This window comes from Elephas maximus, chromosome 20, assembly GCF_024166365.1.
Source record: "Elephas maximus indicus isolate mEleMax1 chromosome 20, mEleMax1 primary haplotype, whole genome shotgun sequence".
NCBI lineage: Eukaryota > Metazoa > Chordata > Mammalia > Proboscidea > Elephantidae > Elephas > Elephas maximus.
This window is the reverse complement of record NC_064838.1, coordinates 55669054-55683771: the sequence shown is the minus strand read 5'-3', so window position 1 is coordinate 55683771 and position 14718 is coordinate 55669054. Positions and strand designations below refer to the sequence as shown.

Genomic DNA, 14718 nt, shown 5'->3' with positions numbered 1-14718 from the left:
GGTTTCAGAGAGTCAGATCTTCACCAGTTCAGTTCCGGAGAGTGAGGCTGCTGCTCCTCTGTGCTGGGGGATGGGGTGGATCCACTGTCCAAAGCTGAGGGGATGGGGCTGCCATGCCCAAGGGACAGAAGAATGGGGACCGCTGGGTCTGAGGGGGCAGGGTCGCCACTCGGATGGACTAGGAGAATGGGGCCGCCAAAATCCAAGAGAGCAGAGTTGCCGTCCCAGTGGGGCTGAAAAGCAGAGTTGAAGCCCAGGGCTCAGGAGCCTCCACCCAGAATCCAGAAAGTGTGGCCAACACCCAGAGTTTGGAGGGCAGGGTCATTGCCTAAATTGTCCCAGGGAATGGATTATTTTCAAGTCTTGAGAGCTAATGTAATGTGTTCTGATGAGTTTTGGACTTGATTGTTCCCTGTTATCCCTTCCTTCCAATTTATCCCATTTGTAATGGAAATGTCTACCTTGTGCCTGTTCCACTGAGCTTTAGAAGCAGGTAACTTGTATTCTAAATTTCACAGATGAAGGGGAATTTTGCAGAAGATTTTTGGGATAATATGGGGTGAATGTCTTTCACATGTGGCAAGGACATGAATTTTAGGGGGCCAAAGGGTGGAACGTTATGGATTGAATTGTGTTCCCCAAAAATTCACATCAATTTGGCTGGGCCCTGATTCCTGGTATTATGTGGTTGTCTCCAACTTTATGGTCGGATGTAATTATGCTTTGTATTATAAATCCTAAGCTCTATGATGTTAATGAAGCAGGATTAGAGACAATTACGTTAATGAGGCAGGACAAAGTCTATAGTATTAGGTTGTACCTTGAGTCAGTCTCTTTTGAGATATAAGAAGCCAGCAGAGAGGAGAAAGACCTCCTACCACCAAGAAAGAAGACCTGGGAGCAGAGTTCAACCTTTGGACCCATGCTGACAAACTCCTAGATCTAGGGGAAGATTGATGACCAAGAGCTTCACCCAGGGCTGACAGAAAGAGAAAGTCTTTCCGTGGAGCTGGCACCCTCAATTTGACTTCTAGCTTCCTAGACTGTGAGAGAATAAATCTGTTTTTTCAAGCTATCCACCTGTGGTATTTCTGTTATAGCAGCACTAGATAACTAAGACAGTGGGGAATGCAATCACAGGCTGAACATCCAGGCCCTGGCTAGTTATGGGACCTGAGCATGGCAGCAGGCTCACTGTGTCTCCTTTTCTCCATTTAGAAATGCATGGTTAGACCAGGAACTTGCTCAGGACTCCCAGAGAGATAATGAGTTGTGTTGGGCCTTCAGGCTGGACAGGATTTTGTCAGGTGGAGAAACCACTCAACTAAGGAGTTATGTTTATCTTTCATATCCCCAAAGAGGGATCTTTGATTGAGAGTCAGGATTCATTCTGGTTCTACTGTTAAATTTGTTTTGCAATGTTTAGGCAAGCCACTCACCCTCTCTGGGCCTCATTTTTCTCAACTGCAAAATGAAAGAATTGAATGAGATGGCCTCTGAGGTCAGTCCAATCAAAAGTCCTCGGCTTCTGATTTTTCCTTTTCTCTGCCTCACATATAAACCTGGGAATACATATTTATTGACGTCTTGAACAGAAAGATAAAGAGCAAACAAACAAACGAAACAGTGCCTTCTGTTTAATGAGTGCTGTAATTTCTGGTATTTATTCTTGCAAGAAATATTTTCTTAGATCCTGGTATGTTCTAGGTATGATGGGGGGAAATGGGACAGAGGCTATACTGACACACAGAGTAGAATATAAAACACAGGAGACGTTGGGGGAGTGAGCAGCCATCTCAGATTGGAGGAGAAAATAAAGGAAGAAAATAGCTACTGAATGAAGCCTTTAAGGACAGGTGGAATTTTTTTAAAGACATTACAAAGGATACATAAAAAATTTCTTGCATTAAAAGGACAAACAATACAGAAGTACATGTAGTAAAATACACAAGTCCCCTTCACTTTTTCCCATCTGTAAAAATGGCACGGCCATGGCACCTCCTCTAACTTCACAAGGTCAAAGGAGTATCATGATCAACAGCCCAAGGCTGATTTCCTACGAGGCAGGGTCAGGCATGCTTCCTCTCTCTGCCGTCTTTACCTCTGACAGCATTCTCTACTTCTCTGCTGGATGCAATAATTCATTGTAATGGCCATACAGAACGCACAGACGATACTCACGATTATGAGGTTTATTAGGGAAGCAACAGGTTACAATTCAGGTCCAGGAACGCTCAGGATATAGTTCTTCCATCAAGACAGCCTCTTCTCAGCCATGCTCCCAGGCATGCCTCTCTCTGGTTCCCTCACCTCTTTCCTGCTTGGGCAAGTGTTAAAAAGATCTTTTAGCTCTGCTGTTAAGTGCCCTGAGGCACCCCACTCCTCCAAGAGGCCTCCATGGGTAGGTGCTTAGCTCTAGCTCTGTGGATCAGCAAACCTAGCTCTACCAAGTGTCTGGAGGCACCCTACTCTTCCAACAAGCCTCCTGCCTGAAGGTGCTCAGCTTTCTCCATCCGTGGGCTGGAAAGTCCACTGCACCGTCTCCTGCTGCCTTTTCTCTGCCACCACTTCTTACCATCTTCAGCGTTATAGCTCTTTATCTTTCTTGGTCACCTGGTTCTACAAGTTTCTCAGTGCAGAGGTCCTGGGTCCAAAGGACGCGCTCCGCTCCTGGTTCTTCTTCCTTGGTGGTGGTGAGAGCCTCTCTTCCCACCTGTGGGATGGCTCATTTTAAGCCTAGCGGGATGGCAAAGCCGATCAATCCCCTTGGTCAGCCACAATTACCTTATTTGCACAGTCCCAACCAATCACTTGGGTGGGAGTTATAGGACCATGGTGAGGAAGGCCACGCTAAAGCGGTCTTTGCACTGCACTATCCCTAGGGATAATCACCGTTAAACATTTTGGCACATGTCCTTCTTAATCCCTTTCCTATACACTTATATACAAAAGTCTACATTACACGTTTAGGATTTTTTATAAAACATATATATGAAATCATGAGGAATTATCCACCTTGCTTTGTTTACTTACACTAGGTTTTGGACATCCCTCCAGTCAGTAGTACCTTGTCTATTTTAAACAGCACATGTTTCTATAGGGTGGCGTTTCAGAAGCAGAACAGTGGGGTCATGGGGTACCTGCGACTTAAATTTTGATAGGCAAATTTTGATAAAATCCAACCCAACCCATGGTTCTTGAGTCGATTTTGATTCATAACGAACTTACAGGACAGAGTAAAACTGCCTCATAGGGTTTCCAAGCCTGTAAATCTTTACCGAAGCAGACTGCCACATCGTTCTGCCGGGGAGCAGCTGGTGGGTTCCAACTGCCGACTTTTGCTTAGCAGCGGCACTCTTAACCACTGGGCCGCCAAGACTCCTTCAAATTTTGATACTACTGAATGACCTTTGGTCGAATGCCAGCATCCCCAAATACTGGGGGTCGTTTGTGCTTTGTAGTCAAAGGAACTCTGAGACCATGACTCACGAGACCTAGTTCAGCACCCTGAGCCTCAGTTTCTCCATCTGTAAAAGGGGATGTTCTACCAGGTCTCTGAGCTCCTTCGGTGACTGGAATTTACATGAAGTTCTGGGGTTGACCATTGACCCATCACCACGTAATTACTGAACCGTACACAAGGAAACCCTGGTGGCGTAGTGGTTAAGGGCTGTGGCTGCTAACCAAAAGGTCAGCAGTTCGAATCCACCAGCCGCTCCTTGGAAACCCTATGGAGCAGTTCTACTCTGCCCTATAGGGTCGTTATGAGCGGGAATCGATCGACAGCGATGGGTTTAGTTTTGGTTTTACCGTACATAAGGTGCTGAGAACTGCGAAAGTATCAAGCTGTCACAGCCTTGCCTTGCCGGACGGTCCTTCACTTCACTTCCGCCTTCCCCAGACGCCAATGAGTCCACAGCAGTTCCTGCCTACAGTAAAAACTACAAATCCCAGAAAGCAATGTCACTGTGCGTCAATCAGGATGGGTGGGCCGCGCCCCTAAAAGCAGAACTACATTTCCCAGGCGGCCTCGGGACCCGCCGATTTTCCTCTGCTTGCGTTGCGTTAGCGTTCTCCCGCCCCTTATCCGCGAGCCTGGCGCCAACTCGGCGCGCGCGCGGGGTACGTAGCCAGCGAGTGACGTATAATATGTGGGCCGCTCAGGAGCCGTGGTCGCGCTGTGTGTGTCTGTGTGTGTGTGTGTGTGTGTGTGTGTGTGTGTGTGTGAGTGAGGGAGAGTGTGAGTGCGGGACTTGAGGCGGTGCGTGTGTGAACTGTGGCCGCTGGCGGGGTCAGGCGGGAGCGGCGGAGCCGCCCGGGAAGGTAAGTGAGGAAGGGAGGGATACGGCTCTCCCAGAGAGGGGCGGAGAGACAGGACGCGCGGGCGGGAGAGTGGGCGCCGGGCTGGGGGAGGGGCGGCACCTGCCTGGGCCGCGGGCGGGGAGGGGGCGGGCCGGCGGAGAGGCTGGGCCCAGGGCTTGACAGTCCCTTTTTCTCCTCTTGATTCTTGACCCGGGGGCGGGGCCTCCATAGTCTTCCTCTAGTCCCCAAAAGAAGCTTCCCGAGAGTACTTTTCCGCCCGGAATAGGGGGCAGGGGCATGCCCGCCCCTACCTGGAGAAGGGGCGCCGCTCATTCCCTTCATCACCTTTTTTCTCAGTCTTCCCAGCCTTCGTTCCGTACGGGCCGGGGGTCTCCATCTCCCCTGCCGTACGGCGGCCCCCTTCCCGGACGGTGTCTCCGCCTCCAGTCCCAGTCACCTGGGCGGTCTCTCCCTCCCTCGGCCTCGTGCCACCTCCCCTTCCGCCCGCCCTGCTCTCGGACGGGGCGGGGGGCGGGGCTTTCCGGGCATTCCTCTCACTCCAGCGGTGGAGGGGAGGGGCCTGGAGAGGTGTGCGGGTCCCTCAGCGTGGGGCCGACTTTCCGGCAGCCTGTTTCCGGGTTTACAGTTTTCGACAGGGTGTCAGAGGTGTTCGCTTAGCTCTTTTCTTTCTAAACGCTCTCCGTCTCGCTTCCTCTTACTGCGGTAGTAGCGCTCTGGGTTCCCATTTGTTGAGAAAGTAGGTTTGGAGTGTTTGTAGTACTTTTTGAGCCCCAAATGGCTCGTCTTTGTCTGCTTTGTGTTGGTCTCAGTCTTTCGTACTTTATCTTTTCATTGAAACATTTTAATTAGCCTACATGTTTTAATTATTAATTCATGTAGCAGCATCTTCCTGTTCTAAACGCTTCTTTAATGTACAGGTTGAAGGGTTCATTGGTAGTAAAAACCACTGCCGTCACCCTGTCATTTGCAGGCGTTTACCTTTAAGGTTTGTGAAGCGTGTATATTTAGACTCTTTAATTAGAAATTGATTTGATATTTTTCTACTTGATGTTGTCAAGATTTGGCTTTGTACGTAGCAGTATTCATTACCCACTTTCGAGTGGCGATAAATTTTTGGATGTTGAGATAATAAGGAGTCCTGGTTGCACAGTAATTAAGCTCTGTGCTGCAAATTGAAGGTCGGAAGTTCGAACCCACCAGCCACCAGGGGCTCCTCAAGAGCAGAGAGTCAGCTCCCGTGAAGATTACAGCCTAGGAAACCCTATGGGCCAGTTCTGCTGTGTTCTATAGGGTCTCTGTGAGTCTGACTCGACGGCACACGACAAGAAAAGAGATAATAGACACAGAATTGGTGGGAGTTTAACGGAGTCATCTTACGCTCAACATCTCTTGGGTAGTTGCTGAATAGTGTTTTACTGTTCTACCTGTTGTATAGCTGTTTAAATAGGGGAGGAATCTGGTAGAATGAACCACTCGTTAATTTGAAGTGGTTGGAGTTGGTTTATTGCCAATTTTCTTGTGTTGTTTTTGTAAAGGAGATGGTCATGGACGGTACTAAATAGGTTATATGTTCTCGTATTTTAATAGTAATTATTCCGTAAATTTTTACTTGAAGCTCTAAACTTGGATTCCCCCCCTCCCCCACAGATGGTTGTTTCAGTATTGTAACGTTTTAAGGGACCTGTCTTTAACATGAGGAGCCTAGTGGACAGTGGTTAAAGCGCTTGGTTGCCAACCAAAAGGTTGGAGGTTGCAACCCACCACCACTTCATCAGCTGCTCTGTGGGAGAAAATGTGGCAGTCTGTGTCCATAATGATTTATAGCCTTGGAAAACCCCGTGGGCAGTTCTACTCTGTCCTATATGGTTGCTGTGACTCCATGACAGTGGATTTAGTTTTTTTGGTTTTGTCTTTAATATGGACTTTATTTTTGGCTTTGGGATAGTTTCTGCAGAATAGGCATTTGCTATTGTGTATTAGAACTAAGAACAGATTTTATGGTTATATTAAAAAGTTACTGAAGGTTATAGTGGGAAAAAGGTAGAGCTGGAGTAAAAAGTGAAAAAATCTCTCTCCTACCTTTATCACCCAGAAAGTTACCTGCCAGAAGAGTAATAGATACAATTAGTTTCCTTATTCTTCCAGGGGCCTTTTATCCTAGAAGGAAGAGAGACAGGTAGGTAGATGTAGATATACACTTGTACACACACCCACCTTTCTCATTCACAATGATAGCATCCATGGGTAGCGCATGTGATTAAGCACTCAGGTACAGTGTTAGCTGAAAGGTTGGCCGTTCAAATCCAACCAGAGGCACCTCAGAAGGCAGGCCTGGTAATGCGCTTCCAAAGGTCACAGCCTTGAAAACCTTACGGAGCAGTTCTACTCTGCGTACATGGGGTTGCCGTGAGTCCGAATTGACTCGATGGCAACTAACAACAAATATGTTTATAGAGTTCTGCCCCTTGCTTTCCTCTCTTGACATGTGTTTGAGAGTTGATCCAATTCAGGAAAGAAAATGCTGCTTAGTTTTTTCCAACTTTTTACTGAGAAAAATTTCAAACATACAGGAAAGTTAAAGAATAGTAAAATGAATACATTTCTACCCATCCAGATTTTTATTTATGTACTGTATTTTTTTTTTTTAAATGTGTTTTCAGTGAAGGTTTACACAGCAATTTAGGTTCCCATTCAACAGTTTTTGCACAAGTTGTTCAGTAACATTGCTTATGTTCTTGACAATGTGTGAACATTCTCTTTTCCTTCTGGTTGTTCCCTTTCTGTTTATTTAGTTTTCCTGCCCCCTTACATTCTTATCTTTGTTTTAAAGTAATTGTTGACCTTTGGTCTTATATAGGTGATTTTTTTAAAGGAGTATAGTGCTTACGGGTGGTAGTCATTATCTTTTTGAGCCAGTTTATTATTTAGCTATAAGGTGACCTCAGGTTAATTTCAGTTCAAGGTTTGCAGAGTATCTTAGGGCAGTAGTCTCAGAGAGTCCTCCAATCTCAATGAATCTAGTAGGTCTGGCTTTTGTTTCCTTTTTTGTAGGAATTTGGGGTTCTGTTTCACATTTCTCTCTATTCTACCAGGGTGCATCTATTGTGGCACCTATAAGAATGGTTGGCAGGGTAGTAGCCAGGCACCATCTTCTGGTCTCAGGGTGGATGAGGCCATGGTTTGCGTAGACTATCCTGTAGACTAGTTTCTTCTTGAGTCTTTGGTTTCCTTCTTTCTCTTTTGCTCTGAATAGAGACAAATAGTTGTATCTTAGATGGCCTCTCACAGACTTTTAAGACCCCAGACACTACTCACGAAACTAGATGACATAAGTTTATGAACTGTATTATGCCAATTGACTGAGATGATGTTCCCTGAGACTGTAGTCCTAATTCTTCAAACCCAGAAATCCAGTCACGCGAGTTGTTTGGTTATGTTTAAGGAGTATCCATAACTGTGCCCCCTAGGTACTTTATTATATATGTGAGTATATGTGCGTACAGTCAGATACATTTACATATGTGTATATCTGTATATACATACCTGTACACATGTATATGCCTACATACATGCATATATATATTTGCACATACATTTTTTGGTTGTTTTTGCCGTTGTTTCAAAATTGTATATGCCATGGCAGTTACCAGCGGGTTCTTTTTTTTTCTTATACTTTTTAGTGACATCATTTACCTTCATCAAGCTGTGTACACTTCACCCTCATTTGGTGTTATATATTGTTTTTATATGGTGCTTTAAGAAATTATAATCTTAGACATACTCATGTAGGTTTACATGCACTGCATGACCACACTAAGAATAGAAGCTCTAAACATTAAATAAAATACAAGTTTCGTATCCACAAATACAAGTGAAAGATAAATTCACTTAATGGCAGGTAAGCATCTGTTTCATTCTCAGTGCTGCACTAAGTCATGTAGGTTTTTTTTTTTTAAAACCCTTTCCATTTTACAGATAAGGAAATTAAGATTTGGAGAGGTTAACTTGACCAAGCTTTTAGAACCACTTCAGCAGAGCTGGGATTTGAATCCTTGAAAGTCTTTTCTACTGAGTACCAATTGCTTGTTCTTGGGGACCTTTCTGAGCCCCAGTTTTTTTCTCTGTAAAAAAGGGCAGTGTGGTTGTGAAAATTCAGAATAATGTAAGTTACTTAGCCCAATGTCTGTCACATACGGGGTATTTTCTGTTGTTGTTGCTGTTGCATTAGCTCCAGCTCATGGCAACCTTGTCTGGAGGTATGTTTGAATTCGTTGTTGCGGCTGTTAATGTCAAGATATTCACTAATTGGTAACTTATGTGTCACTACATGCCATTTAAAGAACTCGCTTTAAACATAGTGAGTTGAGTAATGCACCCTCATTGTCTTGTGCATAACAAGATGGCTGCACCCTTTACATTTTGTGTTATTAATAGTCTTTCATTGATAGTAAAGTGAATTAGCATTGATGCTGTATTTTCTCTGGGCATGTGGTTATTCCCAAAATTATAATTATTTTCAGGAATAGATTAATTGGAAGTTCTGAGAGTGATACTGGAAGTACATATGTGTTTGTAAATTGAAATTTAAAATTTTAGTATTTTAATGCCCCGCAGTTAACCTTTATTAGAGGTAGCATTTTCTTTAAATTTTGCCTTTATGTGCTCCGCTAAACTGAATACCTAAATTATCCAAGAGACACTCCCTTTTGTACCTTTTTTGTGCCTTTAAAAAAAAATTGAGGTAAAATTCACTTAACATAAAATTAACCACTTTAAAGTATACAATTCAGTGGCATTTAATACTTTCAGTGTTGTGCAACTGTCACCACTATTTAGTTCCAAGATGTTCTTATCCCCGAAAAGGAAACCTTTTACCTATTAAGTAGTTGCTCTTCATTTGCCATGCTGTCCCCGTCTCACCTCCCAATCTGTGGTCTGTTTATGAATTTACCTGTTTTGGTTATTTCATGTAAGTGAAATACTATATGTGACCTTTTGTATCTGTCTTTTTTCACTTGACATAATGTTTTCAAGGTTTCATCCACGTTGTAGCCCGGATTAGTATTTCATTCCTTTTGGTTATTGAATAATACTCCATTGTGGGATACACCACATTTTGTTCATACATTCATCAGTGGATGGACGTTTAGGTTGTTTTGACTATTGTGAATAGTGCTGCTGTGAACGTTTCTGTACAAGTGTTTGAATACTTGTTTTTAGTTTTTTGGGTGTATACCTAGAGGTGGAATTGCTGGGTCATGTAGTAATTCTGGAAGCCCTGGTGGCGCCGTGGTTAAGTGCTGCGGCTGCTAACCAAAAGGTTGGCAGTTCGAATCTGCCTAGGTGCTCCTTGGAAACTCTATGGGCAGTTCTACTCTGTCCTATAGAGTCGGTATGAGTCGGAATCGACTCGATGGCAGTGGGTTTGGTTTTTTTTGGTTTAGTAGCAATGTACATTCCGGTTTCTCCACATTTTCCTTAACATTGGTTATTTTCTTCTGTTTTTGATTATAGCTATCCTAGTGAGTCTCTGGGTGGCTCAAATGGTTAAGCATTCAGTTACTAACTGAAAGGTGATTCGAGTCTACCTAGAGGTGCATCAGAAGAAAGGCCTGGCAACCTACTTCTGAAAGATCACAGACATTGGAAAAAAACCTACGGAGCACAGTTCCACTCTGAAACACATGGAATTGCCATGAGTCAGAATAACTCATCAACGGCAACTGGTTTTTGGTTTTAGCGGGTGCGAAGTGGTATCTCACTGTGGTTTTGGTTTGCATTTCTCTAATGATTAATGATGTTGAATGTCTTTGCATGTGCTTATTGGCCATCTGTATATCTTTTTTTGAAAAAAATGTGTTCAAGTCTTTTGCCTGTTTTTATGGGCTTGTTAGTCTTTGTTGTGTTGTAGGAGTTCTCTGAATATATCTGGATATTAAATTCTTATCAGATAATATGATTTGCAGATATTTTCACCCTCTCCGTAGGTATCCCATTTTCACTTTCTTGCTAGTGCCCTCTGATGCAAATTTTTTTTTAATAATTTTTATTGAGCTTTAAGTGAACGTCCACAAATCAAGTCAGTCTGTCACGTATAAGCTTATATACACCTTACTCCATACTCCCACTTACTCTCCGCCAATGAGTCAGCTCGCTCCCTCCTTCCAGTCTCTCCTTTCATGACAATTTTGTCAGTTTCTAACCCTCTCTACCCTCCTATCTCCCCTCCAGACAGGAGATGCCAAGACAGTCTCAAGTGTCTACCTGACACAAGTAGCTCACTCTTCGTCTGCATCTCTCTCCAACCCATTGTCCAGTCCCTTCCATGTCTGATGAGTTGTCTTCAGGAATGGTTCCTGTCCTGGGCCAACAGAAGGTTTGGGGACCATGACCGCCGGGATTCCTCTAGTCTCAGTCAGACCACTAAGTCTGGTCTTTTTATGAGAATTTGGGATCTGCATCCCACTGATCTCCTGCTCCCTCAGGGGTTCTCTGTTGTGCTCCCTGTCAGGGCAGTCATCGGTTGTGGCCGGCCACCATCTAGTTCTTCTGGTCTCAGGATGATGTAAGTTTCTGGTTCATGTGGCCCTTTCTGTCTCTTGATGCAAATTTTTAAAAAATTTCGGTGAAGTCCAATTTATTTTTTCTTTTGTTGGCTGTGCTTTTGGTGTCTTATCCAAGAATCTCTTGCAAAATCCTAGGTCATAAAGATTTACCCCTATGTTTTCTTCTAAGATTTTTGTAGTTTTAGCTCATACATTTAGGGCCTTGATCCATTTTGAGATAATATTTTATATATAGTGTGAGGTAGGGGTCCAACTTCATTGTTTTGAAAGTGGATATCTGGTTGTCCGAACACCATTTTTTGAAGAGACTATTCTTTCCCCATTGAACGATCTTGGCACCCTTGTTGGAAATCAGTTGGATTTATTTCTGGACTTGAAATGCTATTCCATTGGCCTATGTGTATCCGTATTTACACAAGTACCATACTTTTGATTACTGTAGCTTTGTGGTAAGTTTTGAAATTGGAAAGTGTGAGTTCTCCAACTTTTTCTTCTTTTTCAAGATTGTTTTGGCTATTTAGGGTCCCTTGCAATTCCATATGGATTTTAGGATCAGTGTTTCCATTTCTGCAAAAAGGTTGTTGAGATTTTGATAGTGATTGCATTGATTCCGTCCATCCCTCGGGGAATATTGCCATCTTAGTAATACTGAATCTTCCTATTGTATGAATACAGAATATTTTTCCATTTATTGACCAAAACGAAACCCAGTGCCGCTGAGTTGATTCCGACTCACAGCAAACCTATAGGACAGAGCAGAAGTGCCCCATAGAATTTCCATGGAGCGCCTGGCGGATTCGAACTGTTGACCCTTTGGTTAGCAGCTATAGCACTTAACCACTATGCCAACAGGGTTCCTCCATTTATTGAAATCATCTTTAATTTCTTTCAGCATTGTTTTGAAGTTTTCAGTAAAACTAGTAACAGCAAAATTAATCTCAGAAAATGCATCCTAGAGGAAGAGAGAACTTTACAGGAGGAAGGGTGGCTTGTGTTTTTATTCCTAAGTATTTTATTCTTTTAGACTGTGAATTGAATGTTCTTAATTCAGTTTTTGGATTGTTCATTGTTAATGTATACGAATGCAGGGTTTTTTTTTTTTTTTTTATGTTGGTCTTGTATCCTGCAACTTTGCTAAATATGTTTATTAGCTCTTTTTTTTGTATATTCCTTAGGATGTCTTATATATAGGATCATGTCATAAAGGTAATTTTACTTCTTTTCCAGTTTGGATGCTTTTTATTTCCTTTTCTTATCTAAGGCAAGGGAAACTTAGAAATTATACCACAAGCACAAGCACCAAAAGGAAAAAAAAAAAAAAGTTAAACTAGACTTCATAAAGATTAAAACCTTTTTGTATTTAGCTCTGGCTAGAACCTCCAGTACAATGTTGAATAAACCAAAAAAACCAAACCTGTTGCCATCAAGTTGATTCCGACTCATAGTGATTATAGGACAGGTTAGAACTGTCCCCCATGGGGTTTCCGAGGAGTGGCAGGTAGATTCGAACTGCCAACCTTTTGGTTAGCAGCTGAACTCTTAACCATGGGGCCACCAGGGCACCGCAGTGTTGAATAGCAGTGGCAAAAGCGAGCATCCTTGTCTTGTTCCTGATTTTAGGGGAAAACTTTCACCATTGATTATGATGTTAGTTGTGGGCGTTTCATAAATGCCCTTTATCATGTCAAGGAAGTTCCCTTCTATTCCTAGGGAATGTATTCTTTTCCAACACACATAAAAGGGTGTTGAGGTTTGTCAAATGGTTTTTTCTGCATCAATTAAGATGATCATGTTTTTTTTCCCCTTCATTCTATTAGTGTGATGTATTATATTGATTTTTATATGTTGAGCTACCCGTGCATTCCTGGGTTGAATCTCACTTTATAATGGTGCATAATCCTCTTAATGGGCCGCTAGTTTGCTGGTATTTGTTGAGAATTTTTGCATGTATGTTCATAAGGGATTTTTGTAGTTTTCTTGTGATGTCAGTCTGGCTTTGGTATCAGGGTAATGCTGGCTGCATAGAATGAATTATGACATATTTTCTCCTTTTCTAATTTTTGGAGGAGTTTGAGAAGGATTGGAGTAAATTATTCTTAAAAAGTTTGGTAGAATTCACCAGTAAAGCCTCCCTTCCTCTTGCAGAGTTCTCTCTTCCTCTAGGTCGTGTTTTATGAGATTAATTTTGCTGTTACCATATGTTACTACCTTCCCCAGCCTCTAGATCTTTTAGTTTAGCATGAAATTGTATTATTGTTGAAAAAATTTGAGTTACTCTCCCCTCCTCACCTTCGTCATCCCCACTCTTCCCATTTTGGACAAAATTGGCGAATACCCATGGTTTTGGGACCACATGTACATGATGAACATTTTAGAACAATGCCAGTGGTTTTGCTGTCTGATTAGTCTTGGGTGCCCTTTGAAGAAGAAATGGTGTCCATGGTTCAGAAAAATTACAATCTTTGCATGCATGTAAAGAGTCTGGATCATAGAGGCATTTTAAATCTTCAGAGAGAGGTATAAAGAGTATCATTCTTTGTCTTTGTTGTGATGTCAGGCTGACCAGTTGCCACCCTCCTTTCCAGTATTTTGGCTTTGATTGCTAAGGGAGGAGTTGAACCAGAAGGAATACAGTAATTTCTAAATAAGTTGCAGACTCCCTATTGAGACTGGTAAATACCATGTCCTATTGACACTGATATTTTGATTGGCTTAACTTCCCTACCACTACAGGTTATAGCTTATGAGGACTTAAGATGCTTTGGAGTAAACTTGGTATATTGTTTGGAGAAATAAGAATAGTATTTGAGAACATAGATTAGTGTGACTGGATAACAAAGATAGCTGCTGTAATGTTTCAAACCTTTCGGGATATGAAAGAGCAGAAATAATTAAAAAATATTAACTAAAATTTTATTAAAGAAATTCTGTTGAAGGATGCCCTGGTTTGAAAAGTTTTTTGTGGATGGGCTATGATTTATAAATTTTAAAGTATTTTATAGTATTTAAAGTGTTAGAATTCTGTCAGATGCTTTGAAATAAATTCCCAATTCTAGGTGACAAATGCTTTTCCTATCAATAAATGTGTAGAGTGAGTCCAGTAATACATAATTTGAAGCATAGAGTAAGTTATACTAGAGAGGCAGCCAGGGCTTTGGAATTTTTTTAAATTTAATTTTGTGATCAATTTGCTTTATAGCCTTAAGCAGGCCATCTATAAGTTTCTTATCATGTGAATCTTTGCTGGCCCCTGATCAACTAGATAAGGGGGACAGAACACCCAGACTCTTTGTCCGTGGTTAAGGTGGTTAGTTACACAGTATTAACATTTTACATTATTATATGTTTGTTACAGTTGATGAGCCCAAATTGATAGAAACCTTGGTGATGTGGTGGTTAAGAGCTATGGCTGCTAACCAAAAGGTCGGCAGTTCTAATTAATCAGGCGTTCCTTGGAAACCCTATGGGGCAGTTCTGCTCTATCCTATATGGTCTCTATGAGTCGGAATCGACTTGATGGCAACAAGTTTTTTGGTTTATTGGTAGATTATCATTAAAATCAGTACTTCACTCAGATTTCCTTAGTTTTTATCTGATGTCCTTTTTCTGTTCCAGGCTGTTATCCAGGATGCCATATTACATTAATTCTCATGTTTCCTTAGGCTCCTCTTAGCTGTGACAGTTTCTTAGACTTCCCTTGTTTTTGATGACCTTGAGAGTTTTGAGGAGTACTGGGGAACTGTTTTTTAGAATATCCCTGCATTGGGATTTGTCTGATGTTTTTCTTGTAATTAAGACTAGGATTATGTGTTTTTTGGGGAGGAAGACC

General features: G+C 42.3%; 1 protein-coding gene across 7 annotated transcripts in view; it reads left to right on the top strand.

The window, feature by feature from the left end:
• Positions 1-4037: 4037 nt before the first annotated feature.
• DCAF1 (DDB1 and CUL4 associated factor 1) overlaps positions 4038-14718 on the top strand; it is a 95101-nt gene continuing 84420 nt past the window's right edge. For 5 of the 7 annotated variants that reach the window (XM_049861731.1, XM_049861735.1, XM_049861729.1 and 2 more), the window contains exon 1: positions 4132-4323. The gene's annotated coding sequence lies outside the window, so the exon portion shown is untranslated. The other 2 variants (XM_049861732.1, XM_049861730.1) reach the window with 2 other exon arrangements.